This window comes from Macrobrachium rosenbergii, chromosome 14 (genome assembly GCF_040412425.1).
Source record: "Macrobrachium rosenbergii isolate ZJJX-2024 chromosome 14, ASM4041242v1, whole genome shotgun sequence".
Taxonomy (NCBI): Eukaryota; Metazoa; Arthropoda; class Malacostraca; order Decapoda; family Palaemonidae; genus Macrobrachium; species Macrobrachium rosenbergii.
This window is the reverse complement of record NC_089754.1, coordinates 44,715,378-44,739,770: the sequence shown is the minus strand read 5'-3', so window position 1 is coordinate 44,739,770 and position 24,393 is coordinate 44,715,378. Positions and strand designations below refer to the sequence as shown.

At 35.6% G+C, this 24,393-nt stretch overlaps 1 protein-coding gene across 7 annotated transcripts in view; it reads left to right on the top strand.

Annotated features, from left to right (window-relative positions):
* Window positions 1-24,393, top strand: part of LOC136846050 (prostaglandin E2 receptor EP3 subtype-like) — a 199,878-nt gene that overhangs the window by 121,362 nt on the left and 54,123 nt on the right. For 2 of the 7 annotated variants that reach the window (XM_067116728.1, XM_067116724.1), the window contains exon 1: window positions 16,550-16,977. The exons of the other annotated variants lie outside the window; for them this stretch is intronic. The gene's annotated coding sequence lies outside the window, so the exon portion shown is untranslated. Of the gene's footprint in view, window positions 1-16,549; window positions 16,978-24,393 lie in introns of those variants that run through there. 7 annotated transcript variants of the gene reach the window in all.

Below are 24,393 nucleotides of genomic sequence, written 5' to 3'. Positions count from 1 at the left end.
CTCTCTCTCTCTCTCTCTCTTACAGGATTCAGATATTTCGTTTGACCTCTCTCTGTCAGGATCCAGTTTTCTTCTTGTCCTGTTTCTCTCAGGAATCAGCTCTCTCTCTCTCTCTCTCTCTCAGCTGTTTCTTTTGCCTCCTCTCTCAGGATGCTGTTACCATCCAACTCATCCCCATCCCTTGCTATCGTTCTCTCTCTCTTAGGATTCAGAATGTTTCAATTTTCACGGAATTCAGTTATCTCTCTCTCTCTCTCTCTCTCTCTCTCTCTCTCTCTCTCTCTCTCTCTCAGGACTAAGTTGTCCCTCTTCCCTCTCTCTTTCTTTTGCTCTCTCTATCTTTCAAGATTTAATTTTCTCTCTCTCTCTCTCTCTCTCTCTCTCTCTCTCTCTCTCTCTCTCAGGGTCCAGTTCCTCTCCCTCCCCCTTCTCCCGTAGGATCCAATTCTTCTGACGCAATTTTTCAGCTTGGTTAGTCAAGGATAATATACTGTCCTGACCTCAAAGGCCTCGCCAGCTAAAGCACATACAGTCATAGCAAAATATGTGGCGCTATCGCATATACATGTCTTATTATACAGTAGCTAAGGTATTCAATTCAGTATTCGTGGAAATTCGCTCCTGCGAGTTTCCTGGTAACAGCTGAAAGAATATACATAAAGAAGGAACTACCTGACGTAAAGTATTGAGGAATAAACTTTAAAATGTTACAGTAACGCAAAAGTGAGTTCAGTGTTCGCAGAATAGACATATCTGCTATTATTGTTAATCGTGTTATTATTTTTATTCAGATACGGACAAATTCGTAAGGAATCCTCGTAAAGTCCATTGGAATTGAATGTCCGTATTATTTGGAAAAGAAAAAAACGAGAGTAAACGAATGATAAACAATAACGAATAAAGCCAAATAAAAACCCAAATTGTCTAAATTAACATACCCTCAACTACCCCAGCCCACCAAGAAGCCTCTGCAGAAGGTTGCAACTTGTAAAACAAAGACTCATGCGTAATCATCACCCTGGCGTGTGTAGCTCACTGTAGCCATATATTTACTTTGCCTAAGGCCATTAGGAGAAGTGACGCCTGGCATTTTCTTTTTGCTATTACTCCCAGGCGCAAATAATGCTGAAAAATGTTTTATGTCGCTTTTCTTACGTAAGTGCAAGAAGGTGGGCGTGTGTGTCTCGGAGCCTTGGGTATTTTACGGTTTCTTTTTTTTTCTGAGTGGCCAGAATTACAGTAACTGTTTATTCATTTTCTTCTTCTTTAGTGTTATTGCCCTCAGAGTGGAGTACGACAAGTATGGCAGATGCCTCTTACGTTGTTTGATATGGTGCTATGAAAATGAAACAGTGTCAAAGAAGAATAAGAATATAAAAGAATTGCACTATACAGGGAAGCAAATTTGAAAATATCGGCCTCTGGAAATATAAATTTACCGGGAAAGTCCAAACAAAACATCAAATTGTATAAGGAGGACGCGTCTAAAGTGAAATTACCGTAGAAATAAACAAATGAAAACTTGTAATTTTAGACTTTGTGTGGTTGTATGCAAGTACAACAGTATACCGCAATTTGTTTGGCTGTTAGAGATCTCCAGGTGATATGCCTATTTAAAATGACTTAGTGCATGGCTTTAGTCCGTCTTATTATCATACTCTCCTGTACATAGCTACTCGTCTGTCCTCAACGGAATGTCTGAGCCGGCAGCCATATCACAGAAAGTGATGGAGCACTGACGTGTGAAAAAATAAGTGGATTAAGAAGATCGATGTTCTTCCTCTTGTTACCGCGAGCTGATAACCTACTCCTTGTTCAGTCGGCAAGTCTAAAGCAATCCCTCTGAGGCTGCACAGCACATTTTCCAGAGCAACAATTAATCATTGTCTCACTGTCCTGTTTTGTAAAGCAACATCCCCTCTGAAAGAACTCTCACACTTGAATATTTACTATTCAAGCACTTGGGCTTTTTCCATACATCATCATTATGAGAATAGATATCGCCGAGACTTCCACAAGATTTCTTTGTCTTGTGCGACAAGGGGCTCATTCTCTTTGTCGTAAGCATCGCCTTGTGCAGGCTGAAACTGACATGTTCGAGATTAATATGGATCCTCTTCTTTCTCTATGGGCACCTGGAAGGAAAATCATCCTCAGGAGATGATTTATTCTCGTCAATTGCAGCTGTATTAAGAAAGATACACTCAAGTTTTATTTCTGGCAAAACTGTGAGTTAAACACTCCCATCCACTACACTATTGTCCCTGGGAGCAGTCTGTATTTCATTTGCGGTTTTTGTCTCTGGATTTTTTCTTTCTTTTTTTAATCCTTTGTTCACTAGACGCTATTAACGAAACTGGACCAAGTGTCTTGCTTAAAGCGACTGTTCTATGTTGTTCTCTTAAAGGTTTACAGCTCGATGGTAACATTAACGTGTAATATGGAATAAGTGGGTGAAATGTAATACAAGTGATGTTATAAATATTGCCACATACTGCGGCGAAGAACACTTGATGTCTGACCACTATAAGAGACTGTTCTAGGTTAGGCTAGTTGGACTGGATTTGTCAGGGTGCATAGGTTAGGTTATGCATGTGTAGTTATGTCGCATCTTCAAAGGCTTTTCTTAAAACTTTCTCAAAACCAATTTATAAGAAAAAAATGTTGTTTCTCCAGAGTTCCATTTTGAAAGGCAAACAGAAAGAATTTCCTGCCGGGAAGAAATTAATGGTTGTTGTTTCAAAAGCGAATGACAGTGATATTGAGCAACCCAATGCCCTTTACTGGCCCAAACCCGAAGTAAACGAGAATAAAGTTAAAAGGAAGTAAGAAGGTAAGGATTAACAAAAAAAGAGAGAGAGAGAGAGAGAGAGAGAGAGAGAGAGAGAGAGAGAGAGAGAGAGAGAGAGAGGAATCAGGAAAGTAAAGTGAAAATTCAGAACTTCTCTGTGCAGAGAGACTTTATCTTTTGTCAATGAAAAAAAAAAGAGTATAAAAAGCTGAAATGAAATTGGAGAACTTGTTCTAACTTGGACCCACTAGAGAGAGAGAGAGAGAGAGAGAGAGAGAGAGAGAGAGAGAGAGAGAGAATTTACAATTTTCAGAATAAAAGTGTAAGATATAAAAGAAATACACTGAAAATGAAAACTTGCTCTGCCATATGAATCATGTAGCCAGCCAGCCAGAGAGAGAGAGAGAGAGAGAGAGAGAGAGAGAGAGAGAGAGAGAGAGAGAGAGATGAATAATTCTGAGGATGAAAAGTGTAAGATTAAAAGGAAATAGACTGAAAATTAAAAGTTGCTCTGCAATATGGATCACGCAGCCAGCGAGAGAGAGAGAGAGAGAGAGAGAGAGAGAGAGAGAGAGAGAGAGAGAGAGAATTTTTTGGGATGAAAAGTTTAAGATAAAAATGTATACACTGGAAAAGAAAATTCGCTCTGCACATGTATCGCACAACACAGCGCGAATGAGACAGTGAGAGAAATTAATACTTAATCATTTTGAAGACGGAAGGTGTAAAAAGAAAAAGGAAAACCAAAAATGTGAAAAAAGGACCTAATCATACTTACGCAACTTCCAGCGGAAGTTTTCGAGAGTGGGGGGGGGGGGGAACTGGAAGGAGTCTGGAAGGGTTCTTACAAGGGCGCCTTACTGGAACTGTCAACACGCTGATTACAGACTACGAAGAAATTACGCGACTTTTTAAGAAAGGGAAGCTGGAAACTGAAAAAGCTGGTGGCGTCGCTGACATGATTCACTATTTCTCTTTATGCAAGTGTCTGAAGAAGCTCGTGGCTTAAAGATTAATTGAATATGTGAATGGAGATAATTTTTTTTTTTTTAATTTCCGAAAGTAACACGTTTTGTTTACTAATCATTCTTTTCACTGTGGTATGCCTTCCTGTGTAAACGACAAAGAGAGTGTTGGTTTCGAATATAAACTGAATATTTAAATGACGTTATGGATGATTTCCTTTACATTTCAGAAAGTATCATATATTAATTACTCATTTAATTATTTATTCTGTAAACTGTTCATTTATTTGTCAAATCCTGCCTTACATATGCCAGAGAAAAGTATGTACTTGATTATGTTAATTCATTAATTTTCTGCAAAATTTCCGAAAGTATTTTATTTTTGCGTAAATGTAAAAACATTAACTGATGTTCCCTCATTCATTATTCTAATGATCAGATATTGTTTCTTGGAAATGTCCCTGAATAGTAGAGGTCTTTTTATTACTCTTGTAAATTTTAGACGAATATTCTCTGTTAATTTTCATGTGGCTTCTATATTCCACAGCCATTCTGTTCTTGAAATTGTGTGATGATCATTTAATTTCATTCTATAACCTTCATACTGTACGTAACTTCCATCTACTTTGATTCTTCATATCTCTATCACGTCTTTCCGCTCATGATCTGGTTTTATGATGTGTCATACAAATCGTAATTTCTTCACGAATTGCCACTACTATCAGTCACTGAACGTATTTCTGATATATAAGAATGTCATTTGTTTACACTGAGTTGTCAGTAGACGAGATTTTTTACAACAGTTCTTCGTTTTCACCTTTGCGTCTTTGTAAATCTTCGTACTATGCTCTAACGGAATAGAATATTTCGTGAGATTTAGTGCCAGCCGTTTTCATAACCTGATGAAAGTCCTCTCTCTCTCTCTCTCTCTGGCTGCATGATTCATGTTGCAGACCAAGTTTTCATTTTCAGTGTATTTCCATTTTATCTTACATTTTTCATCCTCAAAATTATTCTCTCTCTCTCTCTCTCTCTCTCTCTCTCTCTCTCTCTCTCTCTCTCTCTCTCTCTGGTTGAAATCCAGACTCTTATATCTTGAAGAGATTTTTTTAAATTCGGTATATCAAATTAACCCATTGCGGGTGTGTGTGTGTGTGTGTGTGTGTGTGTGTGTGTGTGTGTGTGTGTGTGTGTGTGTGGAAAACCCAGTTTACTCCAGCAGACAAGGCTAATTTATACTTAAATAAATAAGGAGAAAATGGTGTTTTCTTAACTAAAAGAGATTACAGCTCTGGGAAAACTTTGTTACCAAAGTTGGGTCCAATTATCTCATTTAAGGTACTTTACGGTCTTCTTTAACTACAGTGGGTTTCAGACGCTATTAATGACCTCCCCATAGCTTTAAGAGAGATCTATTTGGTCTTCTGCATAGTATGTATACAAGCATACATCTGTTAATTGTTACTGAAACATACATATGTGTTTAAGTTTCTGTATATTTTTGTGAATGCTCAGTCGTTAAAGGAGGCAGGATAGCCCATTGTAACTGCTGTTCTCCAAATATCCTACCCAGTTTGCCAGACTCCTCAGTGCAATGATCCTTGGTTTGGAAGATGGACAATAACAACCATTCCATGCTGCTCAAATGACTAAGTTGCACATAAACCATGAGTAGTAATACTCTATCGAGCCATTAAGTTTAGTAAAATGATCTTATAAAAAAACAAGGATAAAAAAGGAAGCTTTTTTCCTTATCCTTTCCTGATATAACGGTGGTATATCTCTCTTAACAAGAGTCTAGGTATAAATCCTTGAAATGCAGGCCTTGTTCACATCTTATGGTTTTAACAAAGCTTTTCTTAGGATATCTGGTTTCAAAGGGTATTTGGGTTCCATATAAATAAACTAAGCTATATAGTCATGATTTACATTTATATATAAGTTTACTCGTATTTATAGAAGCACATATAGTCATGGCTTATATGTTACTCATATTTATAAAACCATATATCTATACTTAGAGAAGCACATATCTATACTCTTATGCAGAATGATATTACCGTCATATATACGTTCCTCATCTCTTCTGAGAGAACAGGCAGGAATATTGACTATGCTGGGACGTACCTATTTCCTCCTGTCCTAACACAAAACTTCTGAAACTTTTCTCCGTCTCTCTCCTGGGATCCAATTTCTTCAAACGCTATTTTGAGCTCAGTGGGCCGAGGGTAATATGTTATCTCGACATGAAAAGGCCGCCGGTCACAAGGGCTTCCACGTCGTATACTTGTATCCAGTTGTTTTTGCGTATTCTGTCTCTCCTTTTCCTACTTCTGTGTATGTGTGTATGTATGTATGTAAGTATATGTATGTATGTGTATATATATATATATATGTGTGTTAGTGTATGTATGTGTATGTGTATATATATGTGTGAGTTAGTGTATGTATGTGTATGTGTGTGTTTGTATTGTAAAAATAAATACATTTCGTTTTGCTTATTAAATATACTATGAATCTTTCTCTACATAGCTGAGAGGGATCCACAGTAATATGCATAATAAGCAAAACGAAATGTATATATTTTTACAAAACGAAATGTATATATTTTTACAAGTACATTTTGTTTAGCTAATCAAGTATAATACTGTGGATCCCTCTGTACACACAGATATACATATATATATGTATACACATACACACACACACACAAATACACTTTTACAACATCAGCTAAACACATCATGAATCTGTTCTTCAGTTTCATATCCCGAATATTCCTTCACAGAATTGGAGGCGTCATGATACTTTTATACGTACAGTGATTCAGCAAAAACTCATTCTGACTATAATTTTTTACATCTTCAATTTAATATGGCTGTCTCAACTCTAAACCAACGAGTCCTAATTGCATAGGGTGTAGTTTTTTTTTTTTAAGTACTTATAAGCCACAGAAAAAGATCTTATATAAATCACATCCTTTCATCTGGTCTGAATCAGTAACATACGTAAATTTCTTTCTTTAGATAAGATGTCTTGATTAGTTTGAGATAAACATGGTTAGATTATTCCACTCAAAATGGGTTGTTGCCAAGTCATCATACGCTAAGGGTTGCAAAAAAGGAAAAAAAATAATTGTGATTTTAATGGTTCCAATTTCTGTGTTAGAAATGTAGAACTAAAAGTAAAGAAATTGGGGTATACTTTCGCGATAAAGAACAAAAAAAAAAAAAAAATCGTTCTTGTTAAAAATAAACAAGAGCAACAAACAATGAAAATATATCGAATAAGAAGACCAACAACAATAAGAACAAAAACGAATAACTTTCTGTTATTAGAGAGAAGACGTGAGTAAAGACTAAAATCGAGAGAGAGAGAGAGAGAGAGAGAGAGAGAGAGAGAGAGAGAGAGAGAGAGAGAGAGAGAGAGAGAGGAGAGGCTGCAGAAGAATATATTCTGTAACAAAGCCTCGTTTACAACCGTCAACATGGAGATTAGTACCCATTGTTCTTACATTTACTTCGGCTTCGTCCATTAGGATAATAACGCTGTGCATTTACATCTTGCTATTACTTACAGCCTCAGACAATGCGGGAGAAATAACTGAGCGCGGGAATGAAAAATTTCATAGAGTATTACTGCTTATGGTGGGCGCGCAATTTGACTGCCTCAGCAGGATCGAATGGTTATTATTGTCTCTCTTGCAGACTAACGGCCATCACACTGGGGCCTTTTGGCGCTCACGCTTATGAAAGATCTAAGGATCTAAGGAGACTGGTCTTCATCATGGTTAATCTTCGAGTCAAGCATATAACTACTGGCAGTGTCAGCCTGACTGACGAAATAATTGTTACTAAGTTGTATTTCCGTAAAGTATAGTTGCGTCCTAAAGCATTATTTGGGAAGCTATTTTTGTAATATTTTTAATTTTATTGATATCTCTCCCGGGGCGAAGTCCTTCAGAAGGAGGAAAAAATGGTAAATTGTCCAAGATTCCATTAATCAACTTTCATTCTTCTCCGAGTTAGAATAGCCTAGTTTGGCAGTGCTTCCACACTAAAGATAAATCTGACTTTGCAACAACAACGTATCATTTTGTCACTTCTCTTCTTAGGACGAATCAAGAAGTGTTGGTTATGCCACCACTTTTTCTATCTACTCCATTTAGGGTCGTTTTCTATTATTTATGTGAGGTTCAGTAACTTTTTACTGGCAATATTTCAGTCTTCGCTCCTCTGGTTGGCCAAGCCAGTAACTCTTTATGACATTGGAATTCCATCTCGCACTACAGCTTAATGATACTTATAATTTTACTACTTCCAAAAGAAGCTACACGTCTTCCTTCACCACATTAGCTAAATAATTTTACACGCGTCCATAATCCTTTATTTGTTCTTTCGATACCCACAAGGACGTTTGTCTGTTCCGTTAACCATCTACATCGATAGAAATTTAATATATATATATATATATATATATATATATATATATATATATATATATATATATATATATATATATATATATATATATATATATATATATATTGCGGCCAGTATTAGGAACGAAGCCATTTTAATGGTAAACAGAAAAAGCACAAACATCAGAGCGAACCTTTCGTCCTCGCCTCTTCGCTTCCCGCTACTACGCCGTCAAGAGTCAAGAGACACTATAGTTGAGTTATTACCCAATAAGAAAGGAGCGGTCCTTCAGACGAACACACAACACCGAGTCAACATCATCCCATTTAATATAAAACGGATTAGCGCGAGCCGAAGGTTGGACTCGACGCCGCTTAAATCAAAAGCTTATCGGCTTGCGTCAATAGCTCTGTCATTCCAGCTGCACTTTTGAGTACTTTAGGACAACTAGCTAGTTGTAAGGGGGAGGATTCGGACTTGTTGACTCTCTCGTCAATGGAGCGTTACATGGCAGCCACACACATGCATCTCTGCCAAACACACTATACATTTTTATTTATACCTCGTGATATATCGGATATTTCTAGGAAAGGGGGTTCTGAGAAACCAAGGCGATTATCGCTACTGTCTTTTCCTCTCAGTGATAAATATAGCATAAACATTATTATAAGGCCTTTGTGTGGTGGGAAGGGTAGGGACGCGGGGATATGAGACTAGCAACCTCTCCTAAAAGGTCAGCGCTGAGATACTTGTAAGAAAACGAAGGGATTTGATAAACAGCTCTAGGAAGTTTTTTCCATCCTCCTTCTTTCCACTTTCTCCTGACAATTGTTTGGCAGGGCAACTGGGAGGTTTTCTCCTGTTACACCTTTAAAAGCTTATTACTCTCAATTTCCCTTTCAGCGCTGGATGACCTCATAGGTCCCAGTGCTTGGCCGTGGGCATAAATTTTACATTCCATCCATTGTTCTTACCGCTTGCGCAGATTTCTTTTCTCGATAAAGCTTTGTTATGCAGGGGTTAATTATAAAAAAAAAAAAAAAAACCGTGCGTGACGTGATTCATTATTTCCGACGATGCGTGATGGGTGAATTACTAAAAAAAAAAAAAAAAATAACGAGCGTTATCGTTTTCGACGATTCATTATGAGTACATGTACTATAATTCTGTGCGTGCTTCTGGGTCCTTTTATTCAGAACTCGAACAGTTATGTACAGTCTTCATTTTCTCCTGATAGACCCGACTCGCTTTCGGGACGTTAAAACTTCAAAGCAGGATAGTCAACATAGTTCTTGGCAGGTCTGTCTTCTAAGGGCTTTTGATGAAAGAGTTCAACCTCCCCAAAAAAACTCTACGGGATGGAAACGGAAAATTTCTCACTCAGGATTCAAAAATATAATATTTGGGGGGACATTTTTATCGATGACTATCTTTAACAACAGTCTACTGAATAAACAGTGAACATTATGATTAAAAATATTTTTAAAATCTTTTACCTTTTTAACTTCACTTTGAATTCAGAAGTTCCTGTTTGACATTTGACTAGAATTTACAAATCACTCTGACCTTTTGTTCACCTACAAGTATTCCACTCTTATCTTTAATTCAGGTTGACGAATTCCTCCTTGACCTTTCATTTACATCAACGAATTAGTATTTAATTAAGACTCGCACACTCCTATCTGACCTTCATCCTCACGCACACATTTATTTGACCTCTAGCTCCCACTCAGGTAAAGACCCTTTGATTAACTTTAGGTTCTTTATATTTCTTCAAAACAAATTTCTGAGAGAATAGTCAATAAAGGTTTAGGAGAAACTTCTACCAGATTTCATGAAAAGTTTAAACGTCAAAAATATTTGAATTATGGAATAGTTTCACACAAAAGGAGCTTTTCTTATATACGTAAAGGCCAATAGGACGGAACACTCAAAACTTATTTGGCTCAACCGCCCCCCCTCCCCATTAAAAATCGGAAAGAAAACATGAGTGACCCTCGATTTCTGAAGAAGGGATGAATCTGTCCCTGTAAGAGTAAGGGAAAACGGAAGCATAAGGGAATTCCAGTTGGCAGCAGTGGCTAAGAATCACTAACCCTTCAGAATTATCCGGAATTACTGCTTTCCCAGTAACAAATGTGAAAAGACGTGGCTTGACAGATGCCACGAACCCCTCCCCCTCCCCCCCCCTGGGAGGAAGGTCTAACTCGTTTAAAGAACAAACCAAAGTTAAACAAAAGCCCATGTTATGACGTAACTGGGGATTGAATCTTTTCATTGTATATGAGTAATCCCATTACAAATCTCATTATGAACCGTGAGTTAAAAGACTTCAGAAATTATTGCGCCAAGTGCATTGTATTAGGGGCTCATTTAACGAAAACTTAGATTTTCAAGAAACGATAAGTTTCTTAATATTAAGAGAGAGAGAGAGAGAGAGAGAGAGAGAGAGAGAGAGAGAGAGAGAGAGAGAGAGAGAGAGAGAGAGATCCAATTCACCATTTGCATTTTTATCTTATCAGAAAGAAGTTATACCGACAGATGTCAGCATATAGATTTTGAGCCATTAGAAACAAAGAAGCCTCGAAATAATAAAGAATTAAAAGTATAATTTTGCAATGTTCTTTCTTCTAAGAAGGCGAAAAAAAAAACATTGAGAAACATCATTTAGCATTCGTAATTTATGAAACATGAAAATAGATATTTTGTTACCAAGTCAGATGAAATAACTTTTTTTCATTCTTGTGTAACCAATGGTGTTGTGACGTCAGTTTATAATACAAAATTAATATATCCGTATACTCAGAATTTATCGGCAGATTAATGCTTAAAGTCACGAAGTGGAAAAGTCAGCAATCACAGGAAATTTGTCAACTAATTTTAATAACCTAACTTGTTGGACCATCAGCCTACCTGAAATAATCACCACTTTTTTTTATATATTAATTTGTAGCAAATCGAAGTATACACCTTTAAAATTCAAGAAAAGCGGCACTCGCTTCTTATTGAAAGCCTAACATACTTATATATTAATCTATATTAATATTAATTTACTATTTCGATAACACCAAAGAAATTTCCACCGCAAGAAAGAACATTTCTCCACGTGCGTCACATACACTGGAGTAATCGCTCAATTTAAACAGACCCCACCTGACAGCAGATGTACCTGGGTGCAAATACTCCCCTCATCAGCCACCTTCCTTAATGAGTTGTCGTTAGTCTTGCGATTAAAGGCACTGCAGCAGGCAGTTAAGGAACTCCCTAAGGAGCCATCAGGGTGAAAGTTAATCACAGAATGATGGCAGGGATGTGACTTCTATTCTGGGTCCTTATTACTCTAGACGCCTGACACACATGCGATTTTTCGTAGAAGCTGCTGTTTAACGCTTAACAGCTCTCCGGGATTCATGATGATGTCTTTAAGTTATGCAAGGAATGGAAGACTTCCCTTTAGTTTGATACGCAAATGCACTTCAGCGGCAAGGACCTACTTTTTCCTCGAGATATGTACAGGATTTCATGGGGTGTATACTCACACATATACAATGCATACACCTTTTTAGAAGGCGTATGAAGTGCTTGATGTTGTGGCAGTTTTCAAAAGTGTCCATTCTTGATTCAGCTGGTGAAGAATGGTCCTGGGAGTGACTTGTGTTGTCTTTCTGGGCAGTCATCCATTTACTAATGGCGTGACCTTTGTCACATACATACATACATACATACATACATACATACATACATACATACATACATACATACATACACACATATATATACATATATATGTGTGTGCGCGCCTGTGTATTTATGTATGTATGTATGTATGTGTGCACATATATGAATATTGCCTTGGTGTGATACACTTCATGGTCACCATTACCTACGTGAGGCACTGACCTGAATCCTAGAGAGAAGATAATAATACACATCAGCAAAAATGCAACTGATTTACAGTACATTGTCCTTTTATTTATTTCAATATCCTTGAATCACACCCATGCTACTCTTCGTTCTTTCGCTCTGCAACACCAAAAGGTGGAACTGAATATGATTAATTTGTAATTTAATCAATAGGCCAGAAACCGACTCTTGAGGAAAATAATCAAACTGAAAAACACAATTATTATGAATGTTGAATGCACTGAATATTATCAGATAATATTTTGATGTAGCATTTCAAGTATTTACATTCATTATCATAGACATTAACGGGTTTATCGCATACTTGGTAAGTTTTATCGATACAAAATATTCATTTTGTATCGATAAAACTTACCAAGTATGCGATAAACCCGTTAATGTCTATGATAATGAATGTAAATACTTGAAATGCTGCATCAAAAATATTACCTGATAATATTCAGTGCCCTTCCAGCTCCCTAAAACACATAGATCAAATAGCTGATTAGAGTTCTTCATCTGCCATTATGCCTTACCAATGAGTGCTACAGAATTATATACAATACTTGATCTAAATGATGTCCAAAAAAGGCAAACGGGACATCCACAACGATGTGTCTCGTGAATGAAAGTGCTCATTTCATCATGCTATCCTGCTAGTGTTCATTGTCATTTTCTTGGAAACGGTCGGTGTTTTGAGGAACTGTTTCGTGTTTGGTTAATCTATAATTCTGAGGGAATAAATGCTTACTTACATACATGGATATAAATATTACTTCAGCGAGTGATACAGTGTATCAAGTATGTCGATAACATCCATGTGATAAAATGCAGTTGTTTATGAGGTATTGCAGATAATCGATAAAAAAGAACGACAGTGAAGACCTAGAAATTATTTTGTGGACAGTGGTATAGTTATTTCGTGAAATTAAATTTCGTATTTTGTATTGCTATCCTTACCTAATAATACTTCCGGGGACAGCTGTAAAGCCTAAGTTCTCATCAGCACCCTCGGTTCAAAAGATCTAAATAAACGACCTGTTGTAATTGCCGTTGTTAATGCTGTTTGGGGATGATTATTGCAAGGTCGTTGCCCTTGGTACGTGAGTTCTGTTGATTACATACTAGGAAAGGTTCGTATCTTGTTGTTGTTGTTAAGTAACCCTTTTATTAGAATAGAACAGAATATAGAAATTAGGGCAAAGGCCAAGCACTGGGACCTATGAGGTCGTTCAGCGTTGAAAGGGAAATTGAGAGTAGAAAGGTTTGAAAGGTGTAACAAGAGGAAAACCTCACAGTTGCGCTATGAAATAAATGTTAGGAGAGGGGGACAGCAAGATGGAAGAGAGACAATATGAATGGAGGTACAGTAAAAGGAGTGAAAGGGGTTGCGGCTAGGGGCCGAAAGGACGCTGCAGAGAACCTTGAGTAATGACTACAGTGCACCGCGTGACGTGTGACGGCACTCCCCACCCCCGCCCCCACGAGACCCCTTTTATTTACTGTTGCCACCCTTTCGGTTGTTAATCTATGATAATATGTCTGCAAAATGGCACATCCAATCACGACAGTTCAGAATCTCTAGTACACAGCTTTGTAAGTTACCCCACTAACTGTAATCCCCAGATTCTTAAAAATTAGAGCCATTTCATTAAAAATTATTGAAAATTAAAAATAATAGAAAATTACGATCAGTTCATTATAAATTCTTCAAAATTAGAATCAGTTCATCAAGTATTTTTAAAAACAGAATCAGTTCTTTAAGAATTCTTAAAACACAGAATCAGTTCTTTAAGAATTCTTAAAACACAGAATAAGTTCTTTAAAAATTCTTAAAAGTTGGTATTAGTTCATTAAAAATACTTAAAAATTAGAATAATTTCATTAAAAATTCCTCAAAATTAGAATCAGTTCATTAAAAATTCTTCAAAATTAGAATCAGTTCATTCAAAATTCTTCAAAATTAGAATCAGTTCGTTAAAAATTCTTTAAAATTTTAATCATTTCATGAAAATCCTTAGGAATTACTGTAGAATTAGTTTGTTAAAAATCTTTAAAAATTTTAATCACTTCACTGAAATTTCTCTAAAATTAGAATCAGTTCATTAAGAAATCCTTAAAAATTAGAATCAGTTCATTAAAAATTCATAAAAGTTTACAATCAGTTCATTAAATATTCTTAAAATTAGTCAATTCATTGAAAATTTTCGAAAATTAGAATTCGTTCATTAAAATTCTTGAGAATTAGAATCAGTTCATCAAAAATCATCAAAAATTAGAATCAATTCGTTAGAATTAATTAAAAATTAGAATCAGTTCGTTCAAAATTATTATCATTATTATTATACAAAGGATCTATGTGTAAAAGAGATTGAGAATTCTACAGAGGGAATCAAAGTCTAGGTAACTTTACAGCAGAAAATGAACTGATTATAATGGCCAACGTAAATTTAGTATAATAAAGAAATATTATTAGCATTAATACAGTAATGGAAAAACTGAATAATTAATTCATTGAAATTTCAACACTTTATGAAGCAGGAACGTAGAGAAAAATGTTTTGCTGTTTTTCCGTGAGAGTGTGTGTTCATGCGTATGGAGAAATATTTCTATATATATACTGTATTTATATGTATATGATATATATATATATATATATATATATATATATATATATATATATATATATATATATATATATATATTTATCTTTCATAGAAGGATCGAAGAGAACGTCCACACATACAATAAAACAGTATTGGTCACTACGCACAGTTACGCGCGCACTCACCGTAATTCATCACAAGCTCACAGAAAGCAACAGGTCTGTAACATGTTGATGTTCGTTCAAAATTATTATCATTATTATTATACAAAGGATCTATGTGTATAAGAGATTGAGAATTCTACAGAGGGAATCAAAGTCTTTTCCGTGAGAGTGTGTGTTCATGCGTATGGAGAAATATTTCGTATTTATATGTATATATATATATATATATATATATATATATATATATATATATATATATATATATATATTATCTTTCATAGAAGGATCGAAAGAACGTCACACATACAATAAAACAGTATTGGTCACTCCAGTGTTGTCACAGAATGAACATTTGATGCTTCAAAATTATTATCATTATTATTATACAAAGATCTATGATAAGAGATTGAGAATTCTACCAAAGTGGTTCAGATTTATAATGGCCAACGAAATTTAGTATAATAAAGCATTAGTACAAATGGAAAAACTGAATAATTAATTCATTGAAATTTCAACACTTTATGAAGCAGGAACGTAGAGAAAAATGTTTTGCTGTTTTTTCGTGAGTGTGTTCATGCGTATGGAGAAATATTTCTATATATATACTGTATTATTAGAAATTATTATTTTATATATTATTATTATTATTATTATATATATATATATATATATATATATATATATATATTATCTTTCATAGAAGGATCGAAAAACGTCCACACATACAATAAAACAGTATTGGTCACTACGCACAGTTACGCGCGCACTCACCGTAATTCATCACAAGCTCACAGAAAGCAACAGGTCTGTAACATGTTGATGTACGCGTCTTGAGACGCGCTTCTTAAAAGTCAGGGATCCAGTGTTGTGAATGATTTGATGCTCTTAATATGAATGATGACCCAGTGGTTCAGATTCGATTGCAAAAAATTATATAAATTATTATTATTTTATTATTATATTTTATTCATAAAAATCTCATAATCATAAAATACACATCCACATCACTAAATATACATTAAGAAAATATAAAAAGTTTTTATTATTTTTAATATTCATTCACACCCACATCACTGTGGATTTCTTCATATATATATATATATATATATATATATATATATATATATATATATATATATATATATATATATATATATATATATATATTATATATATATATTATAGGTGTTTGAAATTAATTTCTTCTTTATTCTATATGGCGTAAGTAAAGAATAATTGAATTGAAGTAGCAGCTAAATTATGCGTCTTTTTCAATGTATAACGAAAGGAAGGGGAAAAGGAAAAAAAGAGGAAAAATAAGAAGAAGAAGAAGAAGAAGAAGAATGAAAAACACACCGAACTTCATTCGTTATCAAATAGACGCTCAAACGACCCGAGAAAACGCTACCCAGAGCAACCCTTCAGAGCACGAGCCCTTTCTCCCAAAGGCTGCCCGCCAGTCTTGCAACGAAGGGTTGTTTATAGTGAGGTTGGAATGGGTGGGACTCAGATAATTAGTCAACATACAATGTGTTACCGGGGTTGGGGGAAGATGGAGAGTTCGTTGAAGGCGGGGTTAGGATCGGGTGTGTTTGTGCGTGTGTGTCTGTGCCTGGAATAAGGGGGTTTGGATGGTTGGGACGGAGGGATGGGGAGAGGGCTTGAGTGTTGTATAGAGTAGTAGCCTCTCAGCTTCACAGGACAGTTGCTGTTGAGGAGTTGGCTAGTTCAGTGGTCGGGGGGCGAAGGACGAAGGAACGAGTAGTTGTGGATGGTGTAGCGTGTGTATGTGTTTGGGTAGTCACGAGCGTTTGTGCGTTTAGTCTTTGCCCCCTACTGTATTCTACCCCCCTCCATCCTCCACAGTAGGGCCTTGCCACGTCTACCCCTCCGCCAAGCGTTCTAACGCCAAGCTAACTCGAAGAATACTTCAAACCTCCATCTTGCGGAGCGACCTCAATACGCCTGGCGTCTCGCGGAGATTAGCCACGATTGGCGAGGGAAAAGATGAGACGGAGAGCAGCGGCGTTGTAGCTGTCGTCGGCGGCGGCAGCGAATTCGGAGATTCCTTTTGAAGCGAAAGGCGACGGTCTGATATACGCCTTACCACAGGAACGTGTAATAACGGTAAGAGTGAAGGACGCCACGTGAAAATGTAAATGTGCTGTTGCTGACAGTGAAGTTTCTTTTATGGGTTTCTCAGTTCTTGGCGTCCTCTAATTTGCAGGCAGTTATCCGAGGTTTTTTATTTGTTTATATCTGCAGTTATCTGATTGTTTAATTTCCTCCTTGTTCACAATTAATTTTTTTTTAATTTTTTATTTAGCTCTCTCTTTTGATAATTGTCTTATGAGCGTCACCGAGTAAGTTTTTGGGGGAATTATTTTTTTTTAATATTTGGAAATATTTTTTTTAGCTAGTAATTCATGCTCACATTATAACAATAAACGACAAACAGTCACCTTTCATTGTAACTGATCAGCAGTAACCAATTCCAGTCCTTTTTAGCAGTCAAGGTGAGGGAAATTATTGGAGCAATAACGCGTTCATATTAAGTTCTCGCCACACAATGCCATTCTCCTCATAATAACGAATCCTCCTTGAATACAGACGAGAAATTCTTGCATAGCAATGAGTACCCCTTTTCACACGAAGGAATACATTTGCATAGATTATATCGCATTTACTGAACGTGTTCAGTTTTGACTTAAGTTTATTTTGTATCGCAAATTTTCAAATGTAGTTAGTGTTATGTAATTTATGTGTACTTTTTATATTTTTTTAATCACTTAATTTTTCAGTTATAGGTCCACTATAATTTGGGAAAACTACCGTAAAATTTCGTGACAATAATTTGACTTGTTCCATAGGAGTCTGCTGTCATTATGAATTAGAACGATTATATTAGCAATTATAATGAACTGATACTATACGCATTTCATTTTTTCATTTATGTACAATCTGCAGTACGGAAGCTTACTATGATAGTTCGTGATCATTTTCTTGGAGGATGTTTTATCAGATGTATGCTGGTTAATAATAATAATAATAATAATAATAATAATAATAATAATAATAATAATAATAATAATAATAATAATAATAATAATAACAACGAGACCACCTTTCGAGTCCAACACAGCACCCACGTGTATCAGATTATATTTTGACTGATAATAATAATAATGATAATGATAATTATAAAATTAATAATAATAACAACAGTGATAACGAGAACACCATTCAAGTCCAATACAGCACCAACGTTTATCGGATTTTTTTATAATAATAATAATAATAATAATAATAATAATAATAATAATAATAATAATAATAATAATAATAATAACAACGAGACCACCTTTCAAATCCAACACAGCACCCATGTGTATCAGATTATATTTTGACTGATAATAATAATAATGATAATGATAATTATAAAGTTAAAAATAATAACAGAGATAACGAGAGCACCTTTCGAGTCCAATACAGCACCCACGTTTATCAGATTTTTAATAATAATAATAATAATAATAATAATAACGAGAGCACATTTGGAGTCCAATGCAGCACCTACTTATAAACTAGGTTTATTACACGCTGCAGCACAGAGAGAGAGAGAGAGAGAGAGAGAGAGAGAGAGAGAGAGAGAGAGAGAGAGAGAGAGAGACTCCACCACACCCACATTCATTCCGGGAGCTCGAAGAAAGGAGGAACCTCGCCGCCTTTCTGTTTACCCATATTGCGTCAATGAAGGTCTTGTTACACTCTAAAGGTACGCGTCGCTCGCAAGCAGGAAAAAAGCAGTTTTAGCGGTCGGGAAAACGTAATTCTGTTACGTGTAATACTGTTAAACGGCACGGCGTGGTTTTCTTGGTATAGCTGTTCGGCAGGTTTTTAATTGTTTTCCTAAAATGAAGGATAATTTTTGTTTGGTTTCGAGATGTTGGCGTATCGAGATGGTGATGCATGGGTCAGATAGACCCTTCTTACGTAGAATTTTATGAGTATATTATTATAATATATGAAATTCTCAGGCTTTCGAGGAACACCGATCCCTGGGTCAGACGCAGGGGGCTGTAACCCTCGAATGCTGAAAAATTCTGTATTGTCAAAAACTTATAAAACAAGGGCCGTTTTGACTTCTGTATTTATCAGAGAGTGATCGGTTTTTGCATACCAATGATAATAACATACTACATCCATTGGACTTCAGCTTTGTAATTAAAAAACTAACTCTTTTTTTTAGAAAATGAAATGCCGGACTCTTTTCATGTTTTCACTGTAAGGAAATCAGTTTTAACTTTCCATTTCTGCTTAGTAATTTTCTATAGACAGACTAAAATCCAGTCCTCAAGTGATACTTTTCACAATTCATTTCATGCAAGATAATCAATTTATATAGAAAACGTGACGTAAGCATTTATAAAACTTCTGTTTGCGTGTTTTTCAACCACTTGTGACCATTACGGAATTTTTGTTGGCTATAAAACACGCGTGATTGTTTGTTTTGAATAATTCAATACGCCAGGAAAAAGCTTTTGCAATTTTGTAATAATCTGCTTTACCGTCAAGATTTTTATCTACCGAATACCAATGGTTTTTCTTTCAGTGAATTCGGGTTTTTTTATACGTCAGTGGTATTTTTATCTACTGAATACCAATGTTTTTTTTTAAAGTGAATTTGGCTTTTTTTATACGTCAGTGGTGCCCTTGAAATTCTTTTTTCGGAATAGCCAGCATAGGTCATAGTGAAGCATCATGTTTTATATTTATTCCTTACCTCGCTGGATTGTGGAACAGGCTCCCTTACGATGTTGTGCAACTGGAACCTCAGACGTTCAAGCGAAGATTCAAGGCATTACTACCCTAAAGCAATTATTGTATTTTATAATGTACTTATGTTTTGGTCTATTCATTTATTAATTTTTTTTCTTTTCTAATAACTTATCTCTTCTTTCAGTATTTCCTATTACCTTCTGTTCCTTCTTTCAAATGAACACCATAAACTTGGGAAGCTTGAATATCAAGTCAATGGCCCCTTTGGGCTTGTTCTATATGAATAGGGTTCATCTTCTCAATAATAATAATAATAATAATAATAATAATAATAATAATAATAATAATAATAATAATAATAATCTAACGGTATGAAAAATTTTCTGAAAACCAATGGATTTCCTGAACCTGAAACAGTTTTTTTCACATACCTTTATGTCAATCTGCGGGAATGTACTAAAACACTAAAGATTTTTTTAATGGGATTGCTTCGTTCTACAGCGGCGTTGATTGGAAAGTTTTTTTTTTTATTCTAAACAGCCACGGGCGCATCGCCACCTCCATCTACAACAGACAATTATTTCCATTGGAAACCAATTCAGTGATATCCACTTTTTTCATTAAACTGTCAATATCTTTGGAAGCGAGGCTGAAACTGCAGTGTATCACTGGGACCTTTTCCGTCCTCGACTTGCCCTTGAAAAGACTGGAATATAACAAAATAAATAGGTTTAGTTAAATTGATAAAAGAATATAATATGAGATTTAGTCCCTCTATGCCTTTAACTGAACCCTTATCTTTCAACCTTGGCCATGAGTGACCTTTACAGGTGACCTTTTTGAGGTCATCATGCCGACGAAGATAACACGAGCCTCATTACTGCAACTTCATTTTTGTATAATTACAAAGGACCCCTTAGTGACGATTTAGATCACTGTTAAGAACTTTGTTAATCGTTAGCGTGCTACAGTTCAACCGCTGCAAGAACATTCCAAGACTTATCATGGGGGAAGATGGCATGCTGATGGTCAAAAGTGTTTTAACTTTGGCTTAAACAACTTAAATTACATTTATTTACACCATATGGAAATTAACTGCCATTTTTGCTTCGTCGTTGGTATTACAATCCGCAGATTCATCTCGTCGTTATCGTTATTTTGCGTTTCACTAAACTTTAACACTTTTCAGACTTTTTAAACTTTTTAGACTTCATGGAAGGGAGTAAAATTGCTGATATTTAAAAAAAAAGTCCTCTTATTTCCCTTGATAATTATAGTTATATAAGAAAAATTCTTCTTCCTATAAAGATATTTGGGATATGGACGAAAACCTTCCCCTAGGAACTTAACCATGTTCGCTATATGTATGTACGTGTAGCACTGAAAAGGTAGTCTCATTTAATATGCCTAAGATTTAATATGGCCCGGGGCTAAGCACCATCCCACCCGACCTCTCCTGCAGCCCGAATCGTGATGCCTGAAACCTGTTCTGCGCCTTGTGATCACAAAAAGAAGGAGAGGTGGGTCTGTTATCCAAAGAAAGCTTTTGAGTAAGGAAGTGCGTCGCTGCATAGTACATTGAAAGTAATTCTGAAGAGAATGAGGACTGTCTAAGAAAACGGAAATGAATAAGTAAAAAATGAAGATGCACACCAGGAAAATAAAATCTCCTATGAGGTGTCTGTGGAAGCTTATTATCTGATACAACGAACATCCCGTTATTAAATATTTCATATCGTTTTCGAACCCGTTGTACTGAATGATGTTTACTTTCGATTTTTTCCCTCTTTGTGAACACAACGAAAGTTTATTCGTCTGTTTTCTCAGTTACTTTTTACCTAGTTAATATCCTGGGTGATCTTGTACGCAGATGATGCCCCAACTAGGAAAAGATTTCTGGAACAAGGACGGCTTCTAAGCAACGCTGTGTTTGTATAATAGTGCGAGAACGTTTTGCTTCTCCTTGTAGAATCCGTAATTAAAGCTCCTTTTTTGTGTTCGGGTGTGTGATCACGCATGCGTATGCTGTGCAGTGTATTATTTATGTAGTAATGTTCGCAGTAATAGGCCATGTTTGTGAGCAAACGAATGACAATGAAGGAGAAAGTATGGCAGTGTTGCCAAGTAAAGGTACGTTTTCTGTACCAGTCTCGTAAAAATTAGATAATTTTTGCTTACAGTCTATGAAATGTAAACGTTGAGAAAATGTGAAGGTTGTCTGTAAAGAGTTAAAAAATGGCGCAATATGAGAAAAATTCTTTCTTCTACTACAAGAAGAATTAGAGAGAGAGAGAGAGAGAGAGAGAGAGAGAGAGAGAGAGAGAGAGAGAGAGAAGTGGGCATGTAATTTGTGATCAAAGAAACAAAATTTGAGCGACTAGACGAAGGTTTCGAGACAAGGGAAACAGACATAAAACAATCTCGTCCAAAAGTCACTCAGACGAAGATTGAACAGAGAGGGGTTGCAATGAAGAAATCAGTTTGAATTTCAGTTTCACAGAAATACTTCAAAAGCAGCGATGGTATTCGATAGGGGGACATGACAGGTCTCGGAATCTTTTGTTAAAAGTTAGGAAAATACAAAATAATTTGGATATCAGATTCCAGTGACGGTTTCTCCTTACTGCTGGAACCCTGACTTTTTCTCGAAATTAAGTTACGTGAAAGCAGCGTTCTTTAGGTCTAATTATTGATAAGTTCTTCGAGCCAGCTTGTATTTCCTGAGCATATATATGAATGATGAATGCAATTTTGAAGACAGCTTCTGGCAAATGATTTTCTTGGTAATCATAACTATGAATCTATGTATTTATATAGCTTTGAAATATCCTTTACTCATGTCCATAAGAGTCATTAACCTATAATTTTCACGGACAAATGATTATTTTCTTTTAAGATAATCCTACGCGATGAAAGTACTTGGTGTATAAAACAACGGCGTCTCTCTCTCTCTCTCTCTCTCTCTCTCTCTCTCTCTCTCTCTCTCTCGTAAATTTCCATGAGATATTTTCGCCAACCATTGCAAAGAGATTTCAAGAAATTTTCACTAGAGTGAGGTACAGTTCCTGAAGAATGTCTACCAAGAATTTCCTGTATATCGTCTTTGCCTCACCAAATTATGAAATCATAGTGAACGTTATGCAAATTAGTTCCGAATACTCACCGTATGCAACTCGGAAGGTCAGATTTGAGAGGAAACTAATAACAATTGAAACAGCTCTCGGAAATTCTTGCGCGTAATCAGCCCCGGACCATACTGGAACTTTCGAAATTGAAAGCAGGTTGGCTTCGCAGAGGTTTCGCAAGAGGATTATTATTATTATTATTATTATTATTATTATTATTATTATTATTATTATTATTATTATTATTATTATTATTATAAGTTTAAAATGAATAATCATTAAAGCCCATTGACTTGTTTTGCAAGTTTTCACCGAGTTGAATAGTTTGCATATATATACATATGTATATGAAGACTAAACCTTTTAATGTGTTTGGTTATTGAATGGAAGTTTTCCGGTATTTTCACGTTAAAAGTTGTTAAAGTCTACTACAGTTCTAGCAGGCTTAAAACTCTTTATTTCATAAGAGAAAAAACTATTAATTTGGAAAAATTCAGACGATATAAAGACTTTATAGGCAGCCTATAAATATCCTTTTTAATTATAGAGAGTCTTTTTTTACCTTGACGGTAAAATTGATATGCCTTTTTTACCCAGGGAACTTTGCCATGAATTTTGAAGTATCAACAGTGACAGCACAAAACCCTTATAAAATAAACTTACTTTCGTCATCTTGCTGTGAGTCAAGCATGTAAAATCACAATTCTATATTTGCGACGCCATATCCCTGAGCCAAATCTCTCAGTCACATTTCTACGAAACAAAAAAAAACAAAACAAAAAAATATTTACAACGTGAAACGAGCCAGGCACAATTCCTTTTCAACATCCAACCTCCTCAATCTCGCACGATGACAATGAGATATCCGGGATTGCATATGCAACATGCGCAACGAAGCCTTATACGATATGATCTTGAGCGCCATTAATATGGGCAGAATCTTGCAATATGGAGGGAGGTGCAAGAATGGTGTATGGAAATGCCTTCCGTTATTGTAGTGGAGACGTTATTATGGAATGTTGGTGAGAGAAGAGAGTGAGTGACCTAGACGAAAATAATGGGAGGGGGAGGCTTGCGGAAAAGGAAGGAAAAGGCAATGAAACGAAGGAATGCAAGTGTTAAGGAAATGCAAGAATACAAAGATGATGATGAACAACAAGATATGATTACAATGTCAAAGAGGTGGAGAAATGCATGTGCAATGAAGCTAAGGAATACAAGTGCTACGAAAACGGAAGAACGCAAAGATAATGAGAAAAATTATTACGATGTCAAAGAAAGGAAATGAATCGGAGGAATGCAAGCGCTAAGAAAACGGAATACAAAGATAAGGAAAAAATGTGATAACAAAGTCAAAGAAATGGAGGAATACAAAAGCAGTAAAGCAAAGGTATGCAAGTGCTAAGAAAACGGAAGAATACAAAGATAATGATGAAAAAACTATGATTACAAAGTCAAAGAAATGAAGGAATGCAAAAGTAATGAAGCAAAGGAATGCAAGTGCCAAGAAAGCGGAAGAATACAAAGATTTATGAGCAAAAAAAAAAATATGATTAGAAGTCAAAGAAATGGCAATGAAGCTAAAGAATGCAAGTACTAAAAAACTGAAGAATACAGAGACAATTAACAAAAGAATTAA